Here is a 14,054-nt window from a genome sequence, read left to right on the forward strand (position 1 = left end):
TAAATACTTAAAAAAAGTACAACAAATGAATTTTATATGTGTTCATCAATTTTAAATAACATAATAAAGAGCTTAAAATGTAAACAATAAATGAAAACTGTTTAAAATGCTGTGACCAACAGAAAATTAACATATTTAAAAAAATATATTTGCTCTGCTTTGTTGAAATATTGTTCAGTTAAAATGTCAGTTTTAAGAAATTTTAAATAATAATATAACATTTTAAATAAAATTAAAAAACATTTTTTTTATTATTATTTACCTGACTAACTGAAACATAGCTCTTCCTAACATTATTATACAAAATCAGTGGATAAATATTAAAAACTTCAAAACACTCTTGCGTAACCAATGTCTTCAGCTCGAACAGAGTCTAAATCGGAGATTCCCGGTGCCAGAGCCAGGCAGAAGATGCAATATCCATTCTTCTGCCCCTTTTCTGCCTTGTGCTTACCTTTCGATGGCTATCGATAATAAAGACGCCTCGGATCTGCGACTCTCAAGTTATTAACTTGTCGTTAATGAAAATCATCAATTTCCGAAGGGGCGCGTAATTACGGAGCGGACGGTCATGCCGCTGACGATGGCTTCATTATACGAGGCTTTCCCCCGGCTTCCAGTCCCCCCTCCAGCCCCCCTTCCAGTCCCGGTGCCCCACATCTTCCCACAGTGCTCCCCAGCCTACTCCAATATTTTCTGCACTTCGCCTGCGCCCCGGCGATAAGCGTTTCACTTTCAGTTCCCTTGGCTTTGTGCCTCATAATCGGCGGCCACGCGCTTTTGTTTGTTTTACTTGGAGGCGCGTATAATTAGCTTGGACGGGGCATGTGTGGTCGGGTGGGCGTGGGGCGTGGGGGCGTGGCAGCGGTCGAAACCGTATCGGAATACGCCTTAATTACACGGTTTCTCACGAGGGCGCTGGAGCACCGGGAATGATCGCACCTAATCTGCGGGGGAAACGAAGGGCTGGGTGTAAGATCAGGCCTTTAATCGCTCTCGGCTTTTAATAACGGTCGGTTTCTCAAATAAATATAAAATTCACACTTGAATTTGGCCAAGAAATCGAAGAAATACGCACTTATTCAGACTACACTCTTAGAAAATACTTAGCTTAACCGAAGGCGTAAACTAAAATATTTAATTTAAATACATCATTCAATGTTAAAATGCTTAAAATGTAATATTAATTAAATTAAGAAATGGCCACGTCATCATTTATCAATTTCATTCAAAAAAAAAAAGTATAATTCCCAACTAGTTCTAGCTACAAAGTCATGACCTAGGCGCTATGGTAGCCCAAGTATTTTTTGACCGGAAGTAGTGTTGAATGTGTCGGTGCTTGTGGAGTGATAACAAGTGATCTTTGGAGATGTCAGAGTAGAAGAACTGGACTACGGGATGCAGAGCCTCCTGATACGCCCCAGGTATGTACCATATTTAAGTATTATTTCTACACACATTATTTATCATGAAATTATCTAGTTAAGTTAAGTTAAGTTAACAATTCACAATTAAATTTGCATTGCATTTAAAGTATTTAAGCTGACTCCCCTTCGGTTGGTAAATTAAACGGAGTTGGTGATTAGAAGTGTGCTTACCTTTGGCCCTCTGCCCATACAAAAGCCACACCTACGCCCTCCCACGTGCACGGAAAGACAGCTGGCCGGCTCATTTCCGCTTCCTTTGTTGATGCGGATCCACTTCCACATCCACATCCACTTCCACGTCCACTTCCACCCGAAACTGCTTCTGGTCGGAGGCTTATCGGCTCCTTGGTGGGATTCGGAGGAGCATGGAGGAAGATGGGGCACCGAAGCTGGATCAGAACTTTTGCTTTATTACCTTGGCAGTAGGCGTGGCAGGAACAACCGCAAAGCCCACGACCACAACATGACGAGGATGTGTATGTGGATGCACTGAGAAAAATATAAGGGAATATTCGCCACAAAAATAATGAAGTGAAAATAATATTAAAGAATTAAGAACAGTTTTATATTGTATTTTATTTATATATTAAATATAAGTAACAACAAACGTTACAAACTTAAAACAAAAAGTTTTGTTCAGAAAATAATAAAAAAAATTTAAATAAATTTATAATAAATATCATTAAAATAAGATGATATATGTATAACAAAAGTAGATTTCCCAAAATTTTCCAAAAAGGGATGAAAAAATTAAAGGGAAACGGAAAAAGCTGTCACAATATTTGTTATCAAATCTAATCTAAAATACACCTTACACACCCCATTTTCCTCAGTGTTCCTTTGTGTTTTGTCCCACTCCGTTTGTTTGTATGGGTGGGCGGCCAGACAGTGCTAAACTTTGGCTTAATATTGGCAAGTGCGTAATGAAAATTGCATTGTCGTTTTCACCGAGTTTTCAGGGAGTGGGCGGTTTGGGGGGTTCCCGGGGCTCTTTGGGCTAGGATAGATGGGGGCCAGGGCTGTTGTCCAGGCCCGTCCGGCCTTTTGTCATTCGTGCTCTCGAATGGGGCGCAAAGTCCAAACGGCTTTTCGTGGCTCCGTTTGTTTGTTTGTTTGCCAGGCCGGCCGGCGGCAAGATTTTTAGATTATGACGGCTCTACAATCCTCACCAGCTGGGCAATATCGAGATCCGCTCTTTCCCAGGTCGTGCACCAAGCGAAAAGTGGGGGAAGTCAAACACAAGTTGATTAGGGCATTTAAAGTTGGATAACAAGTGCAAAAGCTATGCAAAAAATAAATATAATAAAATCCAGTAAACGTTTTGAAATCACTTAAATGTGTGCCTAAAAGCATGCAACATTTTATTTATATGCGAAATTCTGATGAATTCATTTTGAACGACACTAATTCCGTTTTCATAGCACGCCTGTCAATGATTTTAAAACCTAAATATTTATTTTCTATTTTTGTTTTTTTGCTACGATTTTTCCCAGTGTCCATTGTTTGCTGCACTCGTATTTATTTGTGTTAGGACACTCTTTCACTTTATTGGTGACATCGATGAATGTGAGCTCCTTTGCCGATTCCACTCACTCATCGAGGGCTTTGTATATTCACACGCCTGCAACACCCATTTTCCAACACAAAATTCCACACCCCCCGTCCCCCATTTTTCGGGCTTTGTGGTCACTTTTTTGGCCAGTGTTTATCTTTCGGTTCGTGTTTGTCTTTTACAAAGTGTTTGGCTCTGCAGTTGGTCTTTGATTTTATTGCTCGATCTGCAAACATGCAAAAAATACGACCCCACAACACAATACAAACAACAAAAAGATAAGTACAAATTTAGCATCAGGTATAAAGCCTGCCCCCAAACGGGGGCGTGGCAGGGGCGGGGGCTGGAGGCGTGGCCATGGGGAAAAGGGAGCAGGCGGTGCAACTAAAACGCACAGATAGCTGACTAGATTCCTATCAGCGTCAATAAATAAAGTTTTTAAATGGGACAAGAAAATAAATATGTGTCTCTCTGTTGTCACAGACAACCCAGGGGCAAGAACAGTGGGGCTTTGGGATGCAGGACGGGCCGACAGTGGGCCCAAGGTGAGTGTTTGGTGGATAAAATATATTATCAGGTCACAGTTTTTATAATTTGTCAATTCGTGTTGTTCTTTTATCAGAAAACACCTAATTATAAATGTAAATAAAAATAGTTCTGTAAATAAAGTAAATTTTTTTTATTTTTTTATAATTTAAAGCTTTTTTCTTATTTATTTAAGAATAAAATAATATTTTTAAGTCTTTGAATTCATCATTTGTCAAATTGAGTTTAGTTATCGTCAGAAAACAAATATATACTATTCAATAAAAGCAAAAGTTATGTAAAAAAAATTTCTTTTTGATATTTAAATTTTTTTATTTATTTGTAAATAAAAGTTAGCAAGTTTGTTCGTTGTCAGCAACTATAACCAAAATTAGATAGATTTAGAACCAATATACAATATTTTATGCCTTTTTTATTTCCCTGACCGGCTTCGAACCTGTACCATCGATATTCGGTCGATTGCCCATCATCCCACTGTCGTGCGCCTCAAAAGGAGCACTTACATCGCCCCGCATTCTCCGTCCTCATCAGCTGCTGTCTTTCCGCTTGGCTCATATTGAAAAAGTTTTATTTTTTCGAGTATCTATAGCTGGGTCTTTTCGTCTCCCGGCCTTCCTGAAAAGTCTCCCCCGCCCGCCAGACCCAGGGTCTGGCATTTTTCTTGCCTTTCCCAGTGTGTCTGGCTTGTCTGTTGGCTGTCTGCTTGTTTGCCCGCTTTGTCTTTTGTCTAGTGCAATATGCGTCTTGTCTTGGCACCTCCCACACCGCCCACTCGCCTCCCCCAATTTTCCACCCGCTCTTCCACTCCCCCGGAAATTCAACGGACAAATAATTGTGGGCAATTTAACCTAAATAGACGTCCAAAGTTACCTAAAATCATTATAGAATGATATGGCTCCTGAATTACACTGGTCAGCACACAGTAGTTTTTACTTTGATCTATAACTTTTTATAGCCTAACTGAATGGGCTTTTCATTTTGCAAACTTTAATTGCAACTCAATTTTTAATTACCTGAATAAACATGTTTAAAAAACATGTACTTTTTAAAGAGGTGTATATTAAAGGGACACTTACTGACCATAACTAAATTATTAAATGAAACTAACTAAGTCAAAGGTGCACTTTTATGGTAAACACATTATGCAGGGGGAACCTATATAAAATACAACTTTTTCCCTGCCTCCCAGCCGCCCACCTACTTACATTGATTTTCTAATTAGCTGGGCGGCCGGAAGTGCTGGTTATGGTGGGTGGGGTTATGGTATAGTATATAGCATATGGGGTGGAGCAGGAAGGAAGCTTCGGAAGCTGGCAAAGAATTGAATGTCGAAGTCAACTCGTGGCCATTAAAACCAGCCAATTACCTTCAAGACTCATTAAGTGCTACAAGCGATGGGTGGACGGCGGGACGGTTGGTATGCTTTTGATGGCCAGAATGGCTGGGATGGCCGGAATGGCTGGATGACTGGATGGCCGGGTGGCCGGGTGGCCTGGAGTGCCGAAAGGGCTGAGGCCGTGGCGTCCCGGGCTGTTAGCTGACCGTTACAATCGAATTAGGCGCCGCTCGCAACGCTAAATGCAATTAAAACTACAAGATGTTGATTACATTAGAAGTGCAGGACAAACAGGAGCAGGACCAAGAGCTGCAGGAGCAGGGCCAGGACATTTCGAGCGTTTCACCACGACATCGCTGCCATGCTCAGGAAAGTTGCGGATGCACTTGGGGAAAACGGAGGAATTTTTAATGAATTAAAAAAAAGATTATCTGAAGTCAAAGCCTCAAATTAAACTATTAAATTTCGTTTTTTAACTTTATCATTATCCTTTTCTGTTATATTGAGCATTTCCCATTAAAATATAAAATATGTAATATTTTAGTTTCAGAGTATCAAAATACAACGCAACTTTTCAGAAATCTAAACAAATAAATAGTTATGTATGGAAATAACTATTAATATTTTTTTAAATGCATAAAGAATATAAATAAAAATAATAAAGAATTTAAAAAGTTTGGTTTGGAAAACTTTAAATAGTTCGATTATACACATCCATAGATATCATTGAAAGGTGTCTTTTATACATTACTCTATTACTCACATTTCTATACCTTAGCAAAGCTTTCCTAATTAAAAATCCCAGAAAAATATAAGGAATGATTAAGCATATTAACAATAGTTGCCTTGGCAGCTTAGGAATTATATTATTTATAATAAATATTAAAAGAACTATAATATTACTTGCATGTTTTATTGAATTTGTTTAAATTTGAAATATTTTATTTAAGTTTTCTTTATATTAAGTTTTTCTGTCAGCAGGCACATTTGGATCTTCAGGCTGACTATTTTTAATATTTTTCTCCGAGTGCAGAGGTATTGAGCCAAGTGTTGGGACTCCTCTGGAGCTCCGGTCACCGGTTCATAATTTATCCCTTTTGCCGTCGCTGCTGCTGGCCATCGTGCTCCTTATTTGCTGTCACGTTCCTGCCGAAAAATTGTTGTGGCTGACCAAAATTATTTCTTTTTTTTGCGGCTCCGGCAAAAAAGCGGCAACAAAAGTAAACAGAAAACTTTGTCAACGTCGTGGGGCAGGGCGAAAAAAGCAAAAATTAGGGCGGGGCTTGGGGGCAAGGACGGACCAAACTAATGTGTCAGCCATCGCTCATCGCCCCGAAGCTCATGTGGGGCGAGCGTGTTTGTGGCAGGGACATAAAGCCGAAATCCTCGACGCTAATTTGTGCATGATAAATTATTTATGCTAAGGCGAGGGCCGGGCGGAACCGGAAGCGGAGCGCCAAGCGCACGGACCGCAAAAGCCGGCTAAGCGCAAATTAAAACCCGAACTTGGGCAGATCGCAGAAGCCGGCTGGCAATAACTTGTCAACAGGCCGTAATCCTCGGAGCCGCTCAGCCAACACGAATCACTCATTCACAAATCATTTCGGCCCCCATTCAGAGGGCGCGTTCTTGATTTCAAAGTTTCACCCCCAGCCAGAGCCATCGGTTTTCCGGATTTTCCCGCTTTTCCAGCTCCGCAAACCCACAGGAATGCAGCTGGCGGGGGCGCACTTCAGCCGGGTAATGGAATCAAAGGGAATCAATGGGGAATCACAGTAAATTCGAGTCGTTGCTTGGATAAACAGATTATACAAGCTAAGCCGGTGGGGCATGAAATCGCATCGAATCAGAACGGAAATGGGCAGGGGAAATGGGGAAAGGGGAAATGGGGAAAGGTGAAATGAACAGGGAAAATCTGCACACACCTATAGCAAGTATAAATATTTCATAGATATTTTCCTTAAGTCCTTAAGCTTTTTTAGATAAATCATAACATATATCCTTATTTAAATTTAGTTAAAACGAATGACATGTTTTCGGCTTTGTATTTCACCTAGATTTTCTTGAAATCCTTAAAGCCTTTCCCGATACCCCATAGATCCTTTCCCAGCATCTACCTTTCGCATTATCGGGTTATGCAGCCCCTTATCAAAATTAAGCTCCATCCAAGGGCAAGCCATCAGCTAATTGATTTAAGATTTCCTCCTCGCTCAGCCGCACCTGTTCTTCGGCACCCCTCACCTGCCCATCCCCTAATGGCCCCCCTTCAATCCGATGTCCATTTACCTCCGGAGACATAATCCTTGAGCTTAATCAGATGCTCCTTCTGGTGATGCACTTAAAGTCATTTGCCGGGCCCTGCACCAGCACTGAGAGAAACACATAGCCAGTGCATTTATTCAAAATTAATAGGACTCTTAAGTATTCCAATTTCATTTAACAAAAAATATATTTATGCTCAAAGTTATTGAAAAATATATATATATTTATATTTATATATATATTTATGTATAAATACTTATAAATATATTTTGTAGATTTAAGTCTAAAAATATTATCTTTAGAGTCACATGCTAATTTTATATTATTTTCTAAGGTCAGTTTAAATTTAAAATCATATAATAATATTTCTTTGAGATATTGCATACATTTATTTAAGTTATAAAAAACATTTCATATGCTTTGAAATTTTAAAGCTGAAAAAAACATAAAATTTAATTGTATTTGTTAAACAATTATAAATCTCTTCAATTCAAATACTTAAAATTACAATTCACTTTTATAAGAATTTGTTTAATGGTTTTGTATCCAAAATTTTGGTGTGATTTTGTATACACTTAGCTGTGCTATAAGAACATATAGGTATCCTATACTAAGATCAAAGTAGTTCCAAATATACGAGTATATTAAATTGTTTGGTATTTTACATAAGGTTTATCATTTCTAAACCCTATTCTTCTGATAATTAGGATTACAAGACTTTTCTATTGAATGTAATGAAGTGTAATTTGAAAATTTCTAGACAGATTTATTTCCAGTGCACACATCCCATGGTCCTTTATCACGTTCCCTTTGTGAACTGCCATCTTCTGCTGTCTGCTGGCCATTTCATTGCGTTGGCAAACACTTCCCGCCAGCTGGCGCCTTCATTTGAATGTCGATTGGTGGCGAAAGGGGATGGGGCCAGGGATGGGCTAGGCACTGGAACCGGGATCGGGGTGTTGGCCAAGTCGGGAGCTCATCAAATGACGACTCCCGACTACCGACTACCGATGGCCACTTTGCGCCCGCCCTTGTTGGCTTTTGGCTAGCTCGTTCCCGGGCCAAGGTGTCCGGCATTGTTTCAATTAGTCCAGGGGGCGGAGCAGGAGCTGCTGGAGGAGCAGGTGGTCGTCCTGGATGGCGCACCTGCATCCCAGCTCTGCCCGCCACTCATTAGCAGTGCTTGCAGTTTGCGGTCTGCGGCTGATGTCGGAGCTCTGCAAAAAGCCCTCGAAATCCGAAAAGGATCCCCAGCCTCACGCTTCGTCACCTTTTGCAGACACCATCTGAATTGGTTAGTTGAATCGGTGGAGTTGGACTTCAAAGTCGGTTGGAAAGCTAGAATCTTGAGAATAGTGTTACCTTACCCCGACAAATTAATTTCCCACGCTTAAATTTTGGGGGTAAGGTAACACTATTTTGCTATTTAAGATTTTAGTGTTGTTTAGTATTATATATATTATAAGCTATTTCCATTTCTCTTTTAAGGTTTCAGGTTCAAATCAGTTATTTCTAAGGAATAAGTTTATAAAAAACCTCTTAAATAGGCAACATATTTCGTAATAAAAGAGTTAAAAAATATTCCAAGTTAAGCCTTTTTTGACTTAGATTTTCAGTATTGAGCTGCATTTTTTTCTAACGAAAACGGGTAACACATATCACAGATGTCGACTTCCTACAATCTTAGTACTATTTTTCTACTGGTTTTCCTCTTGCTTTAAAATATTTAAAAATTAGTAATTCTGAAAGCACACATTTTTTAGCAAAAAGGATAACATATATCTATGATTTAACTTTCTTTTTTTAAATCCTTTACCTGTTACCTTAATTATATGACACCTCATTAGACCGCTCTTTTCGAATCCCCGCCACGGCCTTTGAATTTTTAATTATGTGCAATTTTTTGTGTGTTACTTTTGTACTTTTGTGCAACTGGCATTGAAATCGCTGGACACTGCAGGACTCCCAGTGCGCTATCCTATGTCCCAGGTCCTGCCGCCTGCTGGGAGAGCTGAGAAAGCGGGGAAAAGCCGGGAAAATGGCGGATCTACCTCTGCCATTTCTTGTCTGGTCGCATGCTTTGTGCATTTATAATCATTTTTCATAAATGTCTGACCACTGGCCACTGGGCACTGCAAATGCTAGATGGTAGATGGCTGGGAAAAGGGAAAGCAGCCCGTTCACGTTTACTGTGACAGCTCTCAAAGGATTAGACGTGTTTCGTATTTTAAATTGTCCGAGCCCCATGATGTCCTCTGCTGATGATGAATCAGATGATGTTGGGGCTGTGGATGTTGCACGTGGGACGTGGAATGTGGCATGTTGATGACGTCTGCCAGCTGGCCTTTGTCTCCGAGCTGTCTAGGCGCCGATTGCCCAATTCGCTGGGGGAAAACACCTGTTTTCAGCCCTCAGGAAGCACTTAAATACTGGTTAAAATGCACTTTAAAATGGGAAATTGGGAGCTATATATTTTATGATAAATAAAGTAACCTTTTGTATAGGGAAACATATTTATTTCCCATTTTTTTCGAATATTAAAATGACAGAAGAGAAGATTAGCTGTGTATGTGTGAAATTAATAATCAGCCAGTTGTTAAAAACTAGTTAATAACCCGCCAGGCGATTAATGTCCTTTTCATTGCCTGACTTTAATCTTGTTTTGCTGCCTTTATTTTTGTAACTTTTTGACTTTTACACTGCGGCAAAACTAAGCCGCTTACCCTTCCCCGTGCCACGCCCCCAAATGGGTGCGCCCATAAGCCGGCGCCTGCAAATGCCAATTCTGCGTGTTGGGAAAACCCGCTTTTGGACCGATTTTCCCTTCTTGGCTCTGGTTTGGGTAATTGCCGTTGATGGAGATTATGCAAGCCTTGCGCCCACGCCGGCTACTGAGCATTACAGGATCTGTATGTCCTTCGTATCCCCAAAAATAATAATATGCAAGCCATCTAACTTGGAAAAACATATCCTTACAGTATTTTTGTTCTCTTATTGTCGTACCAAAAATTGCGTATACATTTATACATTTATGGAGATGAAAATAAAAATGTATACACATAATAATATATGTTAGAAAAACCTAGAAACATTTTACTAATTTAAAAAATATTTTATTTTTACGAATGAAAGCCAGCTTTGCCTAATTTTCCGTTTTCCACTCAAAAGTTTCCATGTAATTCTGATAGTCAGCAATTAAAGAGTGGTTTATTTTTGATTTTCTGGTGGCTCTAAAATTTGTATTAATCCCCAAATATTTTGATTGGAATGGTTTCACTTGGCTGCCACGACTTGCCATCAAAGTTTGCTTGGCAATCGGTTGGAGTTTATGCTGGAAAATAAAACATTTTATCGCCCCACAATTAAAAGTCATTTACAATGAGCCTTGACGCCCCCTCACGAATCACTCTTTTGTCTTCGAGGGGCGCGTCTAATGAAGCGGAAAGAAATGGTATGCTGGCTGTATACTGAAAAAAAAGTAATATAATACGATGCATAAACAAATAACACTAATATTTTGTGTTTTTATGGAACATTTACAGGCCTCTTAGCCATTATCGTTGTCACAATCTTATAAATATTCGGAAATGTGTTTGTTTTATAAAAGTTCTTCGGTCATAATTTGATTTTCTCAGTGCAGCGGCCTAAAAAAACGACTTATTCACTCTTAAAGTCAACATGTTTTGCCTGTCTTATGAAAGTTCGATGGCAACAATTCGATTTCTCTCAGTGCATTGGTCTTAACTGCGATGGCAGCCGCATCGTCATTAAGTAATAAGTCTTCGGTTTGGCCAGAATCTCCGATTAAAAGCGGAAGAAAGCGGGGAGCTAAAAAGTTGAGCCAAAAGCTATTAAAAGCCCAAAAGGCGCCTCCCGGCCACGCCCCCCCCCGGGGCCACAGCCAAACCGCCTAACGACTTCATTAAGTGATGGCCAATTCTCGGTGGCAGGGGGTTGGCTAAAAGAGCAAGGGGAGCTCTTCCAGAAGGTAAAATGAATTTAAGTTTTAAGCAAAACGAAGATGAACTCCGCAGCCAGTTGGCAACTGCCGGCGAGGCCAGTCAATCACTCAATCAGCCAGCCAGTCACCCAGTCAGTCGGCGAGCTGCCCGGCAGAAGGAGCCGCCATCTCAAGACGTGGCACTTCCGTTTCCGCTTCAAGTCCGCTGCACAAAGAAGAAGAAGAAGCGGAAGCGGAAGGGCGGAGGAAAAGCGGTGAAGGTGGGCTGGGGGAGGGGGAGGGGGAGGAAAAGAAAAATGAACATTGCGCCAAACTGACAACACTACCATTACCCTTTTTCTCCTCTTTTTCGGCGTGCTCTTTTTAAGTGTTTCTCCTCTTTGATTTCGCTTTCCCAGTGTTTTCCACAATGGCCGTCCTTGGTCAGAGCCCCCCTCCCATCGCCCACCGCCCACCACTCCTCTACCTACCTTTTTTGTTTGCCACTTCCGAGCGGGGCGCGAAAAGTGGTTTCTATTTATTTATTTATACTCCCATTGTGCACGCTGCAAGTAGCTGCGAAAAACAGCAAAGAACACTTTTCCCCACGGCGCTGCAGCAGCTCTTCGATTGTTCGATTGGGCGTGGCTTTCGGCTCGGCGGATTGGGAAAACCGCTTTCCGGACTTGGCCAGCAGCTCGCTGGAGATTACCGAAGTTAAGAGCCCAGCCAGAGGGCCGTGTTCAAGGGATTCGGAAAGGCTTGAATTCAATTAAGCTTTAAAATGTCTCAAAAGAGATGGTAGTTCCCCCGAATGGATACCACAAAAGCGCGAAAATTGGTCAAAAATAAAGTTTCCTTTAATGGATTGGGATCGATAGCACAGAAAGCACACTGATTATGCCAGGCTGAGAGCGAAAAAGCGGATAGAAAAACAGGGTCTTTGGCTAAAATCTGAATATCGTATTTTTGACCAAAATCTGAATCCCATTTTTTGGCCGAAAATATTCAGTTTTTTGGCTGCTATAAACGTCAGAGTGATGAGTGTAAATCGTATTTTTATATCGTATTTTTGACCAAATTCTGAATACCAACTTTTGACCTAGAAAGTTCGTTTTTAGGCATACCTCGTTGAATTCGATGCTTAAATTCCAATCTATTAGCATTGAAGCCTGGAAATTTACATCTTAAGCATGTTTACCCCTTACAAAAAAATCGAAAATTGGTCAAAAAATTAAATGGACTCAAAATGATTGGGATTGTTGGCAGAGGTAGCAAGCTGCCCAAAGCAGTCGAATGTATGATTAAAAAACCAAAGAAAAGAGTAAGTTTGACTCGACTGAAACTTTTCCCCCTAAAATCAAAGTACAAGATTTATAGGCCCTCCAGCCTTCGCCATCGAATCACTTTTTACCACGAATTAAAGGCCTGTGGCTTGCCATCGATCAATCAGGCCGACATTTATCAGTCAGTCGTCCATCTGCCAGTGACATCATAATGCCCGCTCCCAATTGGTAATTTCCCGACCTGCCCCATCGACGGCTCTCCATTGGCATTCCCCTCTTCCTGATGCACTTAAGATGGGGAAAAGGGAAAACTTTCGACTGGAGCCTTTATGCATTTGTCAATTTGTTAAGCGCATAAGTTTCAGTTTCTCCTCCTTTGTTTCCCTCTGGCTTTTGCAGTCTGCATTCTGCATTCTGCATTTCGCACACCAGCGAGAGAGACGGCGAAAGTTTATAATCTTTTACGGAGCTGAGAACTAATTGCAATGTAAATAAATTACAGGCGACACTTGCAGCGCCAGCAAAGCACTTTCGGCCCCTTTCTCCGCTTTCCCCGGGCCTGGCAATATTTCACTCAATATTCAAAAGCAGGCGGGGAATGCATTCTACATCTATGTCAACGCCCCAAGTCGCCAGCCTCCCCTGTCGAAAACGCATTCAACTCGACTTAACTAACTATTAAGCACTACTTGAAGTTTTACACAGGATATATGCATGTATTCGCCCTCGTTGTCCTAGCATCCTGCCAGAGGGGAGTGACTCTTGCCGGGTGGGCGGGGGAGAGAGTGGGGAAAGTGTGCCTGGGAAGGACAAAGGGTATCACAACTTTCTAATGGAATATATCCTACCTAATCAGTTCCCAAGAAAACCATCGTTTTGTGGGACATTAGGGATTTACGGATGGAAATAGTTCTTTATTTGTGGAAATCATACAAGATGTATTTAAAATTATACATCCCAACTTAAAAGTATAATATTTAATTTTGATACTGTTTGTATACCTTATTAAGAGATCATATGTTAATTAGGTTCACCATAATCATAGAATGAAAAATATATCTGTATTGGGCATTAAAAATAAATCACTATATACGATATAAAATAAACAATAATATGCCTCATTTTTAGAATTCCCCTTTTTCTACTTTGTTTTGATACTTTTTTCTAAGAACTTTTAACTTTTCGCTTCTGAGCATTAAGGTTAAATAGTTACTGTATATCTTATATATGTGTACTATAATATTTAACCTAGATGCTTCAAATCATGTACAGTATATCGATCCTATATATAACAAATAGTGGCAATATCGATTTATATCTATCTATCGATTTTATATCGAAATAAATTTGATACAATGTTATGTATCCCTTTTATGACTGTTTTTCTTAACTTGAAAAATTGTTAGCATTGAAACTACGCAACCATATTTTTTACGTTGCTATGAAGGGTTTCTAGATATTTATCGAATTTATATTGAAATAAATTTGATAGAATGTAATAAGGGGTATTCCTAGATATCTATCGATGTTGTATCGATATTTTGTATTTGATATACTGTTTAACGCTAACATATTTTTAAGGGTGTTATGGAGGGGCTCCCCAGATTCAGCTAGGGTATTTCCCAGTCGTCCTGGCAGCCCCTCGCAACTAATTCCTGTTTTTAGTTGTCCTTTGGTCGTTTGTCGGCATCGTTTGCAGTTTGTC

This window comes from Drosophila biarmipes, chromosome X (genome assembly GCF_025231255.1).
Source record: "Drosophila biarmipes strain raj3 chromosome X, RU_DBia_V1.1, whole genome shotgun sequence".
In the NCBI taxonomy this organism is placed as follows: domain Eukaryota; kingdom Metazoa; phylum Arthropoda; class Insecta; order Diptera; family Drosophilidae; genus Drosophila; species Drosophila biarmipes.